At 48.5% G+C, this 18,868-nt stretch overlaps 1 protein-coding gene across 5 annotated transcripts in view; it reads right to left on the reverse strand.

Moving 5' to 3' along the window:
- The window catches only part of LOC309666115 (growth factor receptor-bound protein 10-like), a 122,298-nt gene that overhangs the window by 60,197 nt on the left and 43,233 nt on the right, over positions 1-18,868 (reverse strand). The window lies entirely within an intron of this gene.

Raw genomic sequence — 18,868 nt, forward strand, 5'->3', positions numbered from 1 at the left:
GAGAGACCGTGAGAAGCCCGGCCAGACGGAAAGCCCGCCGCTCACCGGCGGCTCACAGGCAGCACGCCTGCACAGGTGACGCCGGACACCACTCGGATTCCGGGGGCGCCAGGGGGCTGGCACCAACTCCAGAACCTCGAGCAGCCACCTGTGGTCACAGGGCCCGTGGGGCAGAAGCACGCAGAGGGGTGAGGGGGACGGCCATCCACAGTGATTAACATCCTGAAGACTTTCCGAGACTTTGGGCGACACAGACCGCCTGAGTCCAGAGAAGCACTGCGGGGTGCTGGGGCGCTGCCGGCGTCCTCTGAGCACCCGCCGTGTAAATGCTGCCTCCGCCAGCCGCAGCCTAGAAGGAGCCACTGTCAGTGGACGTCGCACCACCACCTACCGGGTCCAGGCGCTCCCTGCGGGCACCAGGCCGGGAACAACGCTCATGGGCAGGGCCTCTGGAACGGACATTAAGACCCGCCGACTCCCAGGAGAGCCGGGGCGACACCAGCTCCGTGAAGATGCACACTCGGCTGCTGCAAGGAGCCCCCGACAGGCCGGGCAGGGAGGTCCTGCCTTCCTCCTTAATCTCCTGGGGTACAACCACACACCTGATCTGTGCAAGACGGTCAGTGAGCGTTTCGGAGCCGACCCCAACACATCCCACCCCCGGCAAAATGCAGAGGACTGGGGCAGGGGTGGGGCGCACAGCATCCTGGTCCGGACCGGGGACCCAGCACCCCTTTGTTTCTGGACACAAAAAACGCCACGCCTGACGCTCACAGACAAGAGACCACCTATGATGTGACCTTCTCCAAGAGACCTCCTTCCGCGAGGACAGGAGACTGTTACAAGTCACACTCTGGACCACAGCGCGGGGATTCCAGGCAGAGAAAGGGACCAGTGCCGGGGTCGTGAAGAGCCCCCTCGCCTGCTCCACACACACACACACACCATTCCTCTCTCTCAGAAATCACCGGAATTAAGAACATTTTCAGGAACAGTGGCAACCGCCATTAACATTCTCTGCCATAATCCACCCCAGAGGCATCCTGGACCGTCGGTGCCTCTGCGGCCCCGCGGCCCTGAACAATTTGTAACTCCTGACCATGGGAGGCTTTCTCCAGCCTCTGCACCCACAGGCTTTGTTCTCAACTCCATCAGCAGCTAAGTCCTACTACCCTGTAGGACTGAGCTCAGGGATCACCTCCTCCAGGAAGCCCCCCTGAATTGCCCCTCACCAAACACCACCACCCACGACAGCTCAGTCAGTGTCCACTCTGGGCTCCTGGGCCACATGCTGGGCTCACACCCGTCCTTCCAGCTGCTCCCTGGTAACAGAACTCTCTCCGTGGCAGCCCCCAGCCTCACTCTCAGGAAGCACCGGCGGAGAGACACTGCCTGGCTCTTCGGGGCCTGTGTCCACGCAGGCAGGGTTCACAAAGTGGGCTCAGGGGGCCATCAGCATCACCCTGTCAGAAGGGAGAGAACCAGACAGCAACAAGGGCCACCTGCCACGTCCAGGGCTACCTGGAGGGACACCCTCTGCCCCCACAGGGACAGGCAGGCGTCCAGTGTCCCCTCCAAGGGGACGGCTCACCCCCGAGGCTGCGTTTCAGTGAACAGTAACCAGAGCCTCGATGATGCGTGAACCGGGAAACAGAGCTGAGAAGTTGTTTCCCAATCTTACCCTCCGGGGCCTGTAAAGGCTTATTTCCCTGAAGTAGCTTTACTATGAGAAAAATAAGAAAAATTGAGAAAATGGTTCACTTCTCTCAATGAAAGAATAGAAAACCCAGGAAAAAAAGGGACTGGAAGGAATACTACAGACAAGGACCTGCTCAGGACAAGACGAACCGATGCTGGTTCCAGCAGAACCAACGCTGCAGGGAACTAAATCCACGGGAGAGAAATTCCAGAAGCACCGCAAACAGCCCCCAGAGAGGATGAGCTAAAGCACAATGGCACAATGTGACGCGCAGGACGCAGAGGACAGACCGGGAAAGACCAGAAGTCGTCACGGGACAGGGCTCCTCACATTTCAGACTTCTCCCTCAACACACAGGCTCAGTTTTCTAGAACTCAGAAATAAAAGACTCACAGAAGCTTCCCAGAGGAAAACTGAAAGACTTAGGTAGGGCATAAAATTAGGGATACTAATTCCACCAAACATGATGGCAAAAAAAAATCAAGGTCAGATCCAGTTATGGGCTGAACTGTGTCCCCCTCACCCCGCCCCAAACTCATATGTTGAAGCCTTAACCTCCAGGGCCTCAGAATGTGGCCATATTTGAAGGTAGGGTCTTTAAAGCGGTAATCAAGGCAAAATGAGCCATTACTGTGGGTCCTGATGCAACATAAGAGATGAGGACACAGACACACACAGAGGGACGACCACGTGAGGACCCGGGGAGAAGACGGCCATCCACACGCCCAGGAGAGAGGCCTCAGGAGGGACCAGCCCTGCCCACCCCTTGACCTCAGACTTCTGGCCTCCAGGGCTATGAGAAAATAAATTTCTGTTGTTTAAGCCGCCCAGTCTATGATACTTTATCATGGGGGTCCTAGAAAACTAATACAGACCCAAAATTATTAAAACACTACCAAACTGTCCTCACAGCTAAAAGGAACAGAAGCATTTACTGTCACCCAGTTATGTCTTCTGCAAGGTCTCTGGGACTCTTTAAATCACCAGCACAGAAACACAAGGATGGCCCGCGAGAGGCCGCTGGGCTGGAGAGACCTGGCAGTGGTAACAAGATGGCGAAGGTGCTTTGTCCCCACGGCAGGACGGGTGAGGCTGGTGGCCTCCCTGCAGCCTCCGCAGGACCGGCAGCCCCCAGGCCTTCAGACTGCTCCAGCCCTGAGGCCATTCGCCCCCGTGGCAGTTTAGTCTCCTGTGTCCGTCTGTCCAGACTCTACCACCCAGCCCTTTAACCAGACACCAATGGGGGGTTGCTCCGAAGGCATTCTGTAGAAGTGGAAACATCTGCAGACGCTGGACTTGAAGCAAGTCCCCTCCACGTTGGGGGTGGGCCTCGTGCCATCAGCTGGAGGCCTTAAGAGCAAAGATGGAGGTTTCCTGGAGAAGAAGGAATCTGGCCTCGAGGCTGTAGCAAACTCCTGCCCCACGGATCCCAGACTTGCCGGCCTCACCCTCACTGGAGCCAACTCCTTAAAATAAATCTCCGAATACACACACGTCACACCCCAACCACTTGCTGTAAGATCCCAGGATCACACCACGATGCCCCCGTAGGCCTCCCCACCGCAAACACACGGCCGCGTGGGTCTGACGACTCTATGGGCCACTGCCCGGCGCCCGCCACGTCCTCCCCACCCCTCAGCCCTTTCAACAAACACTCCTCCTGCCTTCCACCCTCACTGCAGCCGCGCTTTCCTGGGGGCGCTGTTTTTCTCCCCTTCACCGCACTCCCAGTGGCCTGGGGGAGGGGTCGGTGTGCTCCGGGCCCCTCCTTTCTGCACAGAGGACAGCCCTCCTGGCCCCTAAGGACCCTCTCTGTGCCCCTCCCATCAGGCTGTCCCACATCCCCACCTCCCCCACTGTCACTGCCCTCTCCCCCCCTCACCCACGCATCCTGCTTGCCCGATCTCGCACGCCCTCAGGAACTCCTGGACGTAGTCGACATATGGAGACGTACTGTTATTGTCCCCAGGAAGCTGCAAACTTAATGGGGGTTAAGAGCGCCAAAAATATTTAAATGTGCCAGTTTTATCACCTAAATATCACCTATGAAAGTACTGGGTCGGCCAAAAAGTTCGTTCGGGTTTTTCTGATGTTACAGAAAAACCCAAGCGAGCTTTTCGGCTGACCCAATATTTGCCGGATGTGATTGCTTCCCAGCCAGAAAAATACATATCCCATAAGCCCTGCTGAGTAGGTTCTCTGGGAAAAGAAAACTATAGTTAGACACAGCAAAAGGTTTGGATTAATTGGTCTCTAATAAGATGTATCAAACCCAAAGCTAACATCACATTCAATGATGAAAGATGGAAAGCTTTTCCCTTTAAGATCACAAACAAGGAAGGTAAGGATGATCCTTCCACCACTTCTACTGAACGAAGTATAGGAAGTTCTAGCCAGAGGAATCAAGCAAGAAAAAGAAATAAACAACATCCAAATGGGAAAAGAAGAACTATAGTTATCTCTGTTCACAGATGACATGATCTTATCTGTAGAAAACCCTAAAATTTACAAACACACACACACACCCCCTAGAGCTTAATAAATAAATTCATCAAATCTATAGGATACAAAAGTCAACATGCAAAATCAGGTGTGTTTCCAAATATTAACAATGAAAAATCTGAAAAAGAAATTAAGAAAACAACTCCATTCAAAATAGCATCAAAAATAATAATTAAGAATAAATTTAACCAAGGCAGCAAAAGACTTGTGCACCAATTACCAAATGTTGCTATAAGAACATAAATAAGCTATAAGGCAAACATTATGTATTCATGAGTTGAAATATTTAATATTGTTAAGATGATAATACTATCTAAAGCAATTTATAGATTCCATGTAATCCCTATCAAAGACCCACTGGCATTTTTTGCAGAAATCGATATAATGTTTCTAAAATTCATAAGGATTCTCATGGGACCCCAAATAGCCAAAAACCCTTGAAAAAGAAAAGCAAAGTTGGAGGACTTACATTTCTTGATTTCAGAACTTACTACAAGACTATGGTAATCAAGACAGTGTGATATTGGCATAAGGACAGACATAGACTAATGGAATAGAACAGAGAGCCCAGAAAGAAACCCTCACACATGGTGGACTGATTATTAACAAAGGTCCCGAGACCATTCACTGGGCAACAGGACAGTCTTTTCAACAAGTGGCTCTGGGAAACTGGATATCCACATGCAAAAGAATAAAGCTGGACACTTACTTTACCCTACAAACAAAAATTAATTAAAAATGGATTAAGACCTAAATGTAGAGTTAAAACTATAAAACATACGGAAAATTTTTCATGATATTGGATTTGACAATGATTTCCAGGATATGACACCAAAAACACAGGCAACAAAAGAGAAAAACATATAAACTGAACTTCATCAAACTTAAAAAAAAATTGTGCATCAAAGGACACTCTCAAGAGGGTGAAAAAGACCCACCGAAAGGGACAAAATAGTTACAAATCATATATCTGATAAGGGATTAATAGCCAGAATAAATAAAGAACTCCTGCAATTCAACAACAAAAAAGCAAAGAACCAAATTCAAAAATGGGCAAAGGACTTGACACTTCTCCAAAGAAGATACACAGATGATCAACAAGCATGAGAAGATGCTCAATATCTCTAGTCATTAGGGAAATGCAAATCAAATCACAATGAGATACCAGGAAAATAATAAGTATGGTGAGGATGTAGAGAAATTGGAACCCTTCTGCACTGCTGGTGAGAATGTAAAATGGTGCAGCCTCTATAAAAAATGGCATGACAATTCCTCAAAGAATTAAACACAGAATTAACACAAGTTCCAGCAATTCTATTTCTAGGTATACACCCCAAAGAATCGGAAGCAAGAACTCAAACAAGTACCTGTATATGCATGTTCATAGTAGCACTGTTTACAATAGCCAAAAGGTGGAACTAAACCAAGTGTCCATTGACGGATGAATGGCTAAGCAACATGTACTATAAACAAACAAAAGACTATTATTCAGCCTTGAAAAGGAATGGAATTTTGATACACGCTGCAACATGGATGGACCTTAAAGACATTATGCTAAGTGAAATAAACCAATCACAAAAGGACAAATACTGTATGATCTTACTTGTATGAGGTGCCTAGTTTAGAGACAAAAAGTAGAATGAAGGTTACCAGGGTCTGGGAGGTGGGGGGTTTGTTTAATGGGCACAGAATTTCCATTTGGGATGATGAAACAGTTCTGGAAATAGACAGCAGTGATGTTTCCACAGCTTTATGAACGTACTTAATTCCACTGAGCTGCACACTTAAAATGGTTAAAATGGCAAATTTTATGTTTTGCATATTTTATCCCCATGTTTAAAAAAATTATTGATAAGTTGGCTATTCAGTGAGCTTCCTTTAATAAATTAACAGCTTTCACTAATTTTTATAATACAACCATGAGAGTCGGCAGAATTTCTTAGGATACTAAAGCTTAGAGATGTATAAAGCAGTGATTCCAAATATAGCTCTTGTTTATTCAAGCTTTTCCATTTTGATGTATCTTGACCCTTTCTCAGTTCTGTGACTCTGTGTAACCCACCTGTCTAGGAGGTGAAATTGAACCCATCCATCAAGTCCTGCATAAAAATTATCTCATAATTTGTCACCCATACCTGACAGACTAAAAGCTCTATGATTATCCTGTTCTCATGGAGACTAAAAAACCTGTACCCACTCTGGACAGAAAACCTCACTTCTTTTTTTTAATTGAAATATAGTTGATTTACAATATTGTGTTAACTTCTGCTGTACAGCAAAGTGACTCAGTTATACACATATATACATTCTTTTTCATATTCTTTTCCATTAGGGTTTATCACAGGATATTGAATATACTTCCCTGTGCTGTACAGTAGGACCTTGCTGTTTATCTGTGTTAACAGTTGGCATCTGCTAACCCCAAACTCCCAACCCATTCCCTCTCCCAGCCCCCTTCCCTGTAGCAACCACCAGTCTGTTCTCTATGTCTGTACGTCTGAGGAAACCTTACTTCTAAATGCCCTACAACAGTACAGAGGTAATGATACACTGCGCTACTTTAAAGAGGTTAAATTTTAAATCATTGGTGGATTTAACAAAAATGGTGTGCTCCATACAGATACTGAGGAACAGTTTACAAAGCAGGTCAATATTGCAACTTTCGATCTACGATGATAAAAGGCATTCTCATTAACATGCGTAGAATGATGAAGAAATTGTACCAATCACTACTGTCTCTTCCATTCCTTTGATTCAAGGGGCTCATTGCTAAGTTCCGCTTGCTGTCTTGTTTCCATACGTCCCTTTAATTCTGAAAGTTCAGTCCTCCTGTGCGTGAATTCTACTCTAAATAATGTATGTCCCATTTCGACTGAGTTTTGAACTTGTGATAAAGATTTAAATAATCTTCTTCATAAAGTTTGCCCTGTTTTCCTTATTGGACTGTAGTTCAGAAACACAGTTCAGGCAAAGTCAAAAGTTTGCTGATTCTAGAGTCAACATTTTTCTTAACACTGTCAATATTTACACTTCTGGACCCAGCAGCTGAACTTGAACATGCCTTTGTTCTTTTCATGTTTATGTGTTTTTTTTTCACTTTAAGGGCAATGTGTACTAAATTAAAACGGTACAATTGTCATAAACTTGAAAAGTGCTGCACTCAACAACCCTTTTTCTGAAAAGTACGTGGGGCGTTTCCTCCCTGGAGCTCTGCAGACTCAGGCTGACGCAGATGACGTGCTTATTCATGCCTTTCACATCACGACCAACTACAGATGACACTCATGGTGGATTTAAGCTGTTCAGCACTCCGCCCGCCGAGAAGGCTGACTGTGGTGGGCGCAGCGGGCGCCCGGGTGGATCCCGCAGCCTCCCCGCGAGCCCGGCTCAGCCAGTGCGAAGACTGCACGCAGCCCGCCCCAACCCTTCCCCTTCTGCTCTGTTCTCCTCGTTAAAGGTGCTTTTCGTGACCTGCGGACTTGACTTCCAGGCACAACGATGGGTTGCAACCCACAGTGTGAAAACAGGGCCAGGCTGGGGCCTGCAGTCCGCGCCCACCTCCAGGTTCACGGGCTGTCCTCCTGCAGCCTGCAGGCTGCTGCCCACTGGCCGCTCCATCCCCACACTGCCCCCTGCTTTCCAGGCACCTGCTCCAGACTGGCCCCTGTGCCCATCTCCATCTCCGACCCACTCCTAGAAAAACACGACGCCTCTGCTTAAGGCAGCCAGCTGCGCCCAGGACCCCCTGAATCGCAGACTGTGTGAATGGGCCCTTTCTGTTTTCAGGTAACCACACATCCAGAATGTGCATTTAATACTGCTGAGAAACTCCGCTCCATTTCCTCAGGAAATGTTCTCTGTGCTCCCCAGAGCGTCTGTTTCATTCTTTCTTTTCTGCCCCTGCAAACGCTGCCCCCCTTGCAGCACCCTCAGGTGCTCAGCACCCACACGCCTGCCTCTGCCGACCCTGCAGCACACGCTGTGAGCTTATGGCCCTGTCATCTCTGGCCACAGCCACAGCCAGCACTGGACATCAATCCAAGCTCACTGTGGGTAGTTACTAAAGCCCTCCTCGTTCAAAAACTCAGCCTGGATGCCTGCCACACCCAGACAGCACATAGTAGGGCCTCAAGAAGCATCTGCCAACTAAGGCTAACCGGCATCACAGTATAATATACAATGTATAGTAAATAATGTATAACATATAATGTATAATAGCATAAAACTAAATAGTACAATTGTTGGTGGACAGGTTAAATAATAAAATTTAGTTTAAACATTAAATATTGTGGTCATTTCATAATAAACTTAAATAATTACACCGTACAACTTATACAGTTTTGTATGTCAATTATATCTCAATAAAACCGGAAAAAATTAACAAAAAATTTTTAAAAGAAAAAACAAAAGAATTAAAATCGAAAAGAGAAGTTTCAAATCTTAAAATGAATCCCTGTAGGATTTGTTAAAAAGAAATCTGTACCTTTCATAAAAGGCAGAGATCCTGCTCCTTACCAGGGAAAATATAACTGAGCAATGTTCACGATATTTTAAGATAATCACTTGCAGAATTGAAAGCAGAATACTTGCCTTTTCAATCATAATAAGAGGATAAAAATAAACTAGTAATACTTGAAACATCAAAGGGAAAATAGAAAACAGGCAGATGAGGAAGCATTCAAAGCAGAAGAAACTGGTTCAGAAGACGGACGACGTGGAGCAATAAATGTCAACTGTCCAGTTCCCTTCTTCTGAAAATAATATTCAAACATATTCCGATGTAAAACAAAATACCCAAAGCAAAGTGAAACAGAAAAGCTTTAAAAAGAGAGCTAGAAAAGGGAGAGACAGAGACAGAACAGGCAAAGATACAAGGACACACACTGAAACACAACAATAACAGTGGCGGCAATGATACAAAAGTATCATTAAAACAAAGAAACACTAATCCACACAGATAAAAGTGTAATTAGTAACGAGCAAAAGCCGTATTAGGTCTTCACCCTCCAACTAACAGATCAACACTATACACGAATCTTGAATTATAAAAATGGATGCTATGCTTCAGTAAAAAGTTTACACTAAAAGCAAACAAACCAACCAAAACCCCTAAGACCTCCAAGGAGAAATTGAGAAAAAGCGTTTGTTGTTGGACACTTGTGCTGATCACTGAGGGCAAAGGAAGGAATCAAACCAGGATAAAAAGAATGCACAACACCCTGCCATGATGAGACAGAATTAATGAATATGCATGAAAAGTGCACATGTGCAAATATTTACAAACACCTGTGAAATGATTTTAAAAAATACTAAGCCACAAAGAATATCAGTGCATCTTGCTAACACATAAAGATCTCTGAGCTAAGAAACACCTGTGCTGAGCCCCCTCCCCCCTGTGACATGAAGGCACAGACCCGATTCCACGGGTACCAGGGTGGACACAGGGACAGCCGGCCACCGTGCCAACCCGCCCTGAGCGAGAGCCAAACACAACACAGCTAGAAATTAAAAACGTATGTGTAAAAAGCAACAAGTCAGCCACTTGAAAATTAAAAACAAGCACTGGCCTAAATAGCTGGCCCGAGGAGAAAATTAATACAATAACCGTCTCTGGGCAGTTAGGTCAATGAGTACCATCCCTCGTGGAGAGACGTAGCACAAAGCAAGAGAAATGACAGGAGAACTAATAAGGCCATGACTCTTGCACCGTCTACAAAGGAAAAAAGAAATTATATAAACAATGTGAATCCAGCCTTGAACCAGAAGGAAGGAAATCCGGTCAAAAACAAACCAGAAAGCAAAACATAACAAAATTTATGAAACTCCAAGAAAGAGAATAAAAGACAAAATTCTTAAAAATACAATTTAAAAACCCACCAATACACAAAATCTTAATTAAAAAAAGGAATATAATGATTTTTTTTCATCATATGGTAATTTCATGGGCATTAGTAAAGAAAGAAATCTGGTAATTTCAATGAAATTATAACTTTCATGAGAAATATATACCAAAATCAGAATAAACTAAAAAATAAATCTTACGATCAAACTGAGTAAAACCCACCCTCCTTCCACCTATATATTTCCAACATAAAGAAAACCATGTACTTGTTTAGACCAGGCCCTGGGCTCACTGTGTCTATGGATTTGTGTGTGTATGATTCCCACTGTTTACAAGAGGAAATGAGGCAGGATGGTCAAGGTCCCAGGGCTAGTGATGGGAAGGCCTGAGGAAGGTAAGAGAGCTCAGTCCGGAAGTCCATGCCCTTAACCAGAACCCAGCAGCCCTGGGGTTTTCAGATTATGAACACACAGCACAGGCATCACCTGGGAACTTGTTAAAATACAAATTTCAGCCCCGACCTGGGCCTACTAAATCAGAGACTTTGGGGGTGAGGCCTGCAAAGCAACACGTTTTTCAGGACTGTCAGGCGGTACACTCGGGCCAACCCGGCACCCGCCACTGGGCTGCACAGCAAATCCATTCCGGGAGTTTTTAAAACTCCAGTTACCTGGGCTGGACCCCAGACCAGGGAAAACAAGATCTCGACTTGGGGGAAGGGGCGTTGTTTTAAGCTCCTCGGGCGTTTCTGATGTTGAGAACCACCGCTCTCATCTTTTTCTTTTACAATTATCATTCCTTTTTTATATGATGTTGGCAAGGGGAAAAAATGGGAGAAAACTGCAACAAAGCTTTGAAGAATCACGCCTCTCTTTCTGGGGGCTGGGTGTGGGGGGACCCTACAACTACGAAGCTCTTTGAAGTGAAAAATATACACTCAGCTTTCAAAATGGCCATAACTGAACGCTAAGGGCTAGATTCCCAACTGGCAGCTTGTGCCCCGTACGTTTTTGCCTTTGAAAAATCTATTATTTTTTCCTATGCAAATATAAAGAATCCCTTTTAGAACGCCAATTTTCGCCTTTCTCCATCAGGCATTGGTGGAAGGGCAGGGGGAGGGCGCAGGTTAAACAGCCATCAGAACTACCTGCAGCAAAGAATGACCCCGTCATTGCAAACTGTGTGTCCTTAGGGACCAGGGTCTAAATCTGACCACGTGTGTGAGCAGGACCTAGGGTTTCACGTCTCAGTACTTTGAGAGACTTGTTGGAAATATGCCATTTGAACTGTATGATCCCACTTATATCTAGACTCTAAAAAACACAACGAGCTAGTGACCATAAGAAAACAGAGGAGATTCAGGGAACAAACTAGTTGGTTACCAGTGGGGTCGGGGGCAAGGTAGGGGTAGGGGATTAAGAGACACAAACTACTGAGCATACAATAAATAAGCGACAAGGATGCACTGCACCACACGGGGAATACAGCCAATACGTACCCTCAGCCAGGGCACTGGACTTCTGAGACACGTCCCCACCTCTGCAGCGGGAAAGCGCGGGCACGGAGGTCGTGCGTCGGGCACAGGACGGGGTTGCTAAGCCGACGCTCAGAGGTTGTGCGTCGGGCACAGGACGGGATTGCTAAACCGACGCTCAGAGGTTGTGCGTCGGGCACAGGACGGGATTGCTAAGCCGACGTTCAGAGGTTGTGCGTCGGGCACAGGATGGGATTGCTAAGCCGATGCTCAGAGGTCGTGCGTCGGGCACAGGACGGGATTGCTAAGCCGACGTTCAGACAAGGTGGCATCACTGGACGAAGTCCGGAGACCAGGGAGGGAGGACGGCCACAGAGGATGGGCAAGGCTGCACAGGGCAGAAGACCTGAGCACAGCACTGGACACAGAATCACAGGGGACCGGCACGGACCCCACACACTGTCCTGCTCACGCCCACATCTGCAGAGACGAGGAGGACACCCGCCCACCTTGGGTAAATAGGTGCCCTGGACGAGGTGAAACCCACACGGGCGCAGTGAAACCTAGACGACTCTGACACCTGTGAGGGTGGCCATCCCAGTGTCGCAGATGAAGACACAGGCTCTGAGATGCTGGGTGACCCACCCAGGGCCACACAGTGACACAGGACCTCACGGATGGGGCACCACTGTGGGCCTGAGAGTCAGAGCAAAGGACGGATGGGGTGCCCCCCAACATTATGGGATCCTGCCCGTGCACGACCTGGGGACCTTGGAGGAGGGAGGATGGGGCAAGGAGAAAAGCCATTATAATTTAAAATGTGGATTACCCCCAACTATCTCTGTCTGACTTACTTCACTCAGTATGACAATCTCTAGGTCCATCCATGTTGCTGCAAATGGCATTATTTCATTCTTTTTAATGGCTAAGTAATATTCCATTGTATACAATATATACATATGTACCACATCTTCTTTATCCATTCCTCTGTCGATGGACATTTAGCTTGCTTCCATGTCCTGGCTATTGTAAATAGTGCTGCAATGAACACTGGGGTGCATGTATCCTTTCGGACCATGTTTTCTCCAGATAGTTTGGGATTGACATGTACACACTGCTATATTTAAAATGAATAACCAACAAGGACCTACTGTATAGCACAGGGAACTCTGCTCAGTATTATGTAACAACCTAAATGGGAAAATAATTTGAAAAAGAATAGATACATGTATGTGTATAACTGAATCACTTTGCTGTACACCTGAAACTACCACAACATTGTTAATCAACTATACTCCAATATAAAACAAAAAGTTAAAAAAAATTTTTTTTAATTTTTAAAAATGTAGATAACTTACATACAGATCTAAACTTGGGGTCCTTTGAAAAGAACTTATCTTCTCTTATATATATATACATATATTTTAATTCATTAAAGTTTTGTTTTCACTACTGACATCATCACTTATAATCCTTGATACTCAAGGTTCATGAATCACTATAAATTACTGACTGCCTCTGGGTAACTTCCAAGGGACAGATCTTTGCATATTAAAATTATAAAACAAGAAGCAGAAATTAAGAGACTACATCAACTAAGTCAAAAAGGGGAAGGACTTCCCCGGCAGTCCAGTGGTTAGGACTCAGCGCTTTTCACTGCCGTGGCCCCAGGTTCAATCCCTGGTCGGGGAACTAAGATCCTGCAAGCCTCGCAGCGCAGCCAGAAAAAAAAAAGGAGGGGGGATGACCAAGATGCCACCCACATTACCAGCCACACCACCCACCGCCCCAGAAGCACAATCTTCACGTGGGAATAAGTGACGTTAACACCAGTGGGAAACAGAACACTCAGATGTGTCCTGAGGAAGCATCTATTTGCTTCCATTCCAAGGACCCAGATTCCAGTGAACTAAGGGAAGAGTCCACACTGTCGGGTCACAAGACGACCGAGACCACGCCACAGGATGATGCTCGGAGGGCCTTTCCCAGGCAGCAAAAAGGATAACGTCAGCCACCAAGGGACCTCCCTGCATTTGGGATCTTTCATTTAACCTGGGTCATCATGTTTCCCACAACAGCCATACTGACTCTTCTTCTATTACCCTGAACCTCCCCCAACATGTCCTGATGCCCACCCCCTCCCCGGGCAGAGAATCTAAACCCCTTCAGGGCGGTCAGGGGACCAGCCAGCCCTCGGCTCACTCCAGACCCCCTGCCCCTCTGTGCTCCTTGCCTCAGGCCAAGGGGCCAACAAATGCGCCTGTGCTTTTCCCGTATTAGGAAGGACTGGGTGTGGGGCGGGTGGCGGAGGGAGGGGGCGTTGTCTTGATCAGTCCTCTCTCAGCTTTACTGTCTGTCCACATCCGTCCACAAACGTTGATAAAGTATTTTCCAAACCCAATGCCTTCACCCCTCAAATCAACGTACTACCTCCAAGCCCCAAGCTCTCTGGCGAGACTGTCTCAAAAGTCCTCCAAACACCTGCCAAACGACCCTTCTCTCTGGGTCCCAGGCCCACGGCCGTCTGGTTTCACAGAAACTCTTCCTGCCAGGGCTTCCCTGGTGGCGCAGTGGTTAAGAACCCGCCTGCCAATGCAGGGGACACGGGTTCCAGCCCTGGTCCAGGAAGGTCCCACATGCCGCGGAGCAACTAAGCCCATGTGCCACAGCTACTGAGCCCACGTGCCACAGCTACTGAAGCCCACACACCTAGAGCCCGTGCTCCGCAACAAGAGAAGCCACCGCAATGAGAAGCCTGTGAACCGCAACCAAGAGTAGCCCCTGCTCGCCACAACTAGAGAAAGCCCGCGCGCAGCAATGAAGACCCAACACAGCCAAAAATAACAAACAAATAAATAAATAAATTTATTTTTTAAAAAAAGGTCCACATCAAAAAAATCTTAAAAATAAAAAGAAACTCTTCCTGCCGATCAGAGGTGCTTCTGTGGGCTCTCCAGTCCCTGACACCATCCTACACGAGTCGCGTTTTCCGAGCGATCCCACTGCACCCCGCCAACCACCCCCAGCTTCTAGCTCCGCAGGGACGTGGCCTAAGTGTCCTCTCCCCGCCCTGCCCTCTGGGGAGCACCTGCCGCAGCTCCCACGGCCCAGAACCGTCCCCATACGGGTCCCGACCCGTCAACAGCTGAGTGACGCCCCAGTACACCTGCTCCTCCTGCAGGTTCCCACCCTGGTTAATGGGTCATTACGTGCCCCCCTCCCCCTCCTCCACTCAACGGACCTCTGCAGAGTCTGGTCCCTCCCTCCTTCTGCCCCGCTGGCCATTCTCAGTACCCCGGGATCACCCCGCAGGACCCTGATTCTTCACTCTGGTCTCACACTAGAATCCCGGGAGGCCTTTCCAAATCCTGCTCCAAGCCCCACACCCCAGTCCCTCTAACTTGCCTGCAGCCAGACCTGGGCACAGGTACTTTACTTAAAGAACTGTCCAGGTGACCTGTAAGGTGTGGTCAGAGTGAAAGGTGGTGGATTCAGCTGCAAACTCCCCACAGCCCGGAGATCTCCGGGTACCTGCCCTCGAGCTGCATCGGAGTGTTCTTAATCCAACGCCCTTAACTGGGAACACAGGTACTTTTTTATTCCAACACGGCTGGAAACAACCTAAATGCCTGGCTCTAGGGACACGTGTGCAGGTCAGTATGTGTGCGTGTAAGTACACGGACCCCACATACGTGTGCACGTGTCACCGGGGTACCTGTGGGAGCTGATGTACGCAGGGTGGTGGCCACGAACAGGATACTGCTTGGAAGTTTCTACTCGGTGGGAAAACACCAAACTCCCAAGGTTATCCTTTCTCTCCTGCAAACCAGTCCTCCTCCTTGCTCTCCCATATCCACCTGCCAGGCCTCTGCTCCTGAACGCGCTCTGCCCGGGCCAGGGAAACAGGTCAGCTCCCAGTCCCACCCACATCACCGCATCTCCTGCCTCCTGGGACCCCAGGAGGCCACGTCCACTGCTGCCCTCCTCCCCCACCGGCCCCCCGCCCCCAGTCTCCTCAGCGGGTGACTTCCCAACTCCAAGTCCTCTAAATAGCGGGGGGCCCAGCACCCACTGCTCAGACTTCCTCCCTCCCTCCCTCCCTCCCTGGGCTCACCCATCTTCATCACCGTAAATCCATCGGAAGGCACGGGCGCTCTCTCCAGGCCTTCACTGCCAACTCGCCCTGAATCCTATGGCCACACACACAACTGCCCTGCCCCCCACCACTCAGCTGTGCCCCAGCCTGTCAAACCCAAGTGTCCAAAGTCAAAGTCCTGGCCCTCCTGCAGTCACCACTTCTGTGTCCCAGCAGAAACGCCTCCGCCTGCTTGCTCGGCCAGACTGTGGACCAAAGGTGGACTTCTTCCACAAACCCCTCCAGCGGATCCAGACTCCAACCGCTTCCCCCCGACTGCATCTGGTCCAAGCACACCATTCTGCTGCCGGGCTTCTCGGCACGCTTCCAGGGACCCGCATTCCTCTCAGAGTTAGAGTAATGTCCTCAAAATAGGCTCTGCATCCCCACCAGCCTCTGCTGGGATGAAGTGGGAGGGGAGGAGGAGGACTGACCAGAGGACCACAGAGGAGGTCAGACCAGGTCTGAAAAGTATGCCATCCCACTTCTACTCAAGAGAACAGCTCTGCCGGATCAAAGCCTCAAAGAAGTACAGGAGGAAAAGAAAACCACTTGGCTTCACATAAAACCCCCTGATTGCACTGTGAGGTCTTTTCACAGCAAAGGGACATGGGCGGCGGGCATGCTCCCTTGTTAAGAGCAAGGACGACTGGGCAGAGTCAAGGCCAGTGCAGACTCGTGCCCACTGCCCGTGACCCGGAGGAGACTCCGGTCCCGCTCGCCGTGGTGCCACACCGAGTGACTGACCGCTGACACGGGATGGGGCTGTCACCACCACTGCCCTGCGCTTCAAATCCACGTGAAAGACCGGATCACTCACTGCTTCCTTAAACCATTTCCAGCTATTTTAAAACGCAGCCTATATTTACCCCAGGTGAAGTCTTCCCAGTTTAGATACAAACTGGCCCCAAATGTTAGAGGAAAATTTATCCGAAGGGTTTAATCTGCAAGAGATGAGCTAAATGTATGTACCCAACTTACGGAAAACAGGACCCAGGAGAGGTCCTCTGGCCTCTGTGCGCAGATGTGAATAACCTGCTACCTTGGGGGGGTGGGGGGCAGGGCAGAAGCAGACCCCCATTAATAACAAACACATTGCCCTCCCCATCCTCAGAGGTCCCAGGGAGCTGGGTAATTAACGAAGTCCCGGGCAGGCAGGTGGGCGGGTGGCAGGTGTAGCTGCCTGGAGCAGCACAGAGTCTGGGGGACAGGGGGGTGCACAACCAGGACGGGACACCTGAGGGGTCCAGGAAGCCTGCCCAGACCCCTGCCCAGGCTCACTTGGCAGGACGGACACCCGGGCACAGGCCTCACAGGGAGATGGGGACACACCTGACATCACACGCTTCCCGGCACCTGAGCCCTGCGCGCCCCGGGCAGCGGTGCGACACTGGACAGACAGTACACACCGACCTGTACATCATCCCACGAGGGTGCAATGGACACGAATAAGGACTGCGGTGTGCAGGGAAGGCTGCCCGGTGGGTGTGAGGGTTGAGCTTGGGAAAGGGGAGGAAATTAGGGAGAGGCAGACACAGGCTGCGGACGGAGCACCGACGGCCCAGGCCGGTCCAGGGAAAACACACCGGCATCCATTCCAGCCACAGGCGCTGAGGTCGAACAATTCTGCTTTCATGGACAAGGCAAAAGGGGAACAGCTGCTGGGGCATTTCTTTCAAAAACATCCTGCAAAATCACAACTTCTGCTTTAGGAAGTAGTGATAAATTAAAATACATATTTGAAAAACCTCTTGTTTTCTCCCTCAAAATGGGTTGAATGGGTTCACACTCTACAATCTAGATGAAGCTAAAAATTCTTCAAACTCCAAAGTTCTAGATATTTACAAACATATTAATCTATTTTGTATGAAATTTGGCTTTGGATTACAAAATCCTTTATTGTATAATTACAAAATGGAATTTTAAATTGTTTTGTTTCAAAACAAAAAAAAAGATTTGTATCTATTCTGGCCACGCCACGCCCACATTATCAGAGTCACTAAAAATAGGCACAAGAAGTTTTTCTTCTGGAGTTTGCATAATTCGCAGGATCTGTCATTTTCAAGGCAATATTTTCCTCCATTGGTTCTAAGAACTGCAATAACTAAGAAAGTAATACTCTCCTGATGAAGTCACCCAAATCCATCATGTACCCTCTGGACCTCACACACCAACTCGTGTGTCTAGGGAATAATTCGTCAAAATAACCCTCAACGGTACAATGAAACTGCACCTTTGAAACGTTCCCTCTTCCCTCCTCCATCCCGTCTTCGGGCCACAGTGCTATTATTTCTGAAAGCATGAAACGCCTTTAAATGGAGCGCTTTTATCCATTTGTACTTGTCACAGACCTCATTGCATGTTACTACATTCCTCCATCTTCCTTTAATTGAGACTCTAACTTGCAATAAACCAATCCTCCTTTCAACTAAGCATGGACCGTAAACGCCTGTGGATCCCGGGACTTGTGACTAATATTGCCACCCGGCCGCCCCCACTCACAGGAAGGAAAAAAGGAAAATCTGTTCCTGGAAAACAGCTGGACTGCCTGGCCTGCAGACTACCCGGGAGCCCGGTGGCAGCTCTCCAGGGGGACGCTCCCTAGAAGAAGCCCCCTCTGCTACCCCGGGAGCCAAGCTCCCCCAGCAGGTACCAGAGCAGAAAGCCCATTGCAAAACTTCAGAGATGACCTTGAGCAACATCTTGGGAAATGTGTCTCTGACCATTCATACGTCAAACCTATTTGGAAAGCTGAATGCACTACCATCGTTGGATAAGGACCAAAGATCAAAAACAGGAGGTTTCCTTACTGCATCTCTTCTCGTTTCTACCTGAGCAGGTGCACACATGAAGGTTCCCATTGTCATTCTTCTTCAAGCCTCCATTGCCGGGCAGCCCTGTTCAGCAGAAGCTTCCATGGTTACAAACAGGTCGAGACATTGAGACATGGAGCAGCGCTAGGGTATGCTAGCCTTAATTCCAAATAACCAACCGCAGGCAGAAATACCCAGGTAGCTCTCAGGCTTAGGGTCTGCCCACTCCCCAACATGTGGAGCCAAGTCAAGCCCACTGTCAAGGCCAGAAGGGCTAAGCTTTCATATCACAAAGACCCACGAGTCCCCAGTCTCATGTTGCTGGCCGCTTTCCTAGGAGGACAAAGACAGCAGACACCCGAGACGATGGATCTCTCCAGGCCGCAGATTCTGCCTGCACGGG

This window comes from Balaenoptera physalus (genome assembly GCF_965194825.1).
Source record: "Balaenoptera physalus genome assembly, chromosome: 8".
Lineage (NCBI taxonomy): Eukaryota > Metazoa > Chordata > Mammalia > Artiodactyla > Balaenopteridae > Balaenoptera > Balaenoptera physalus.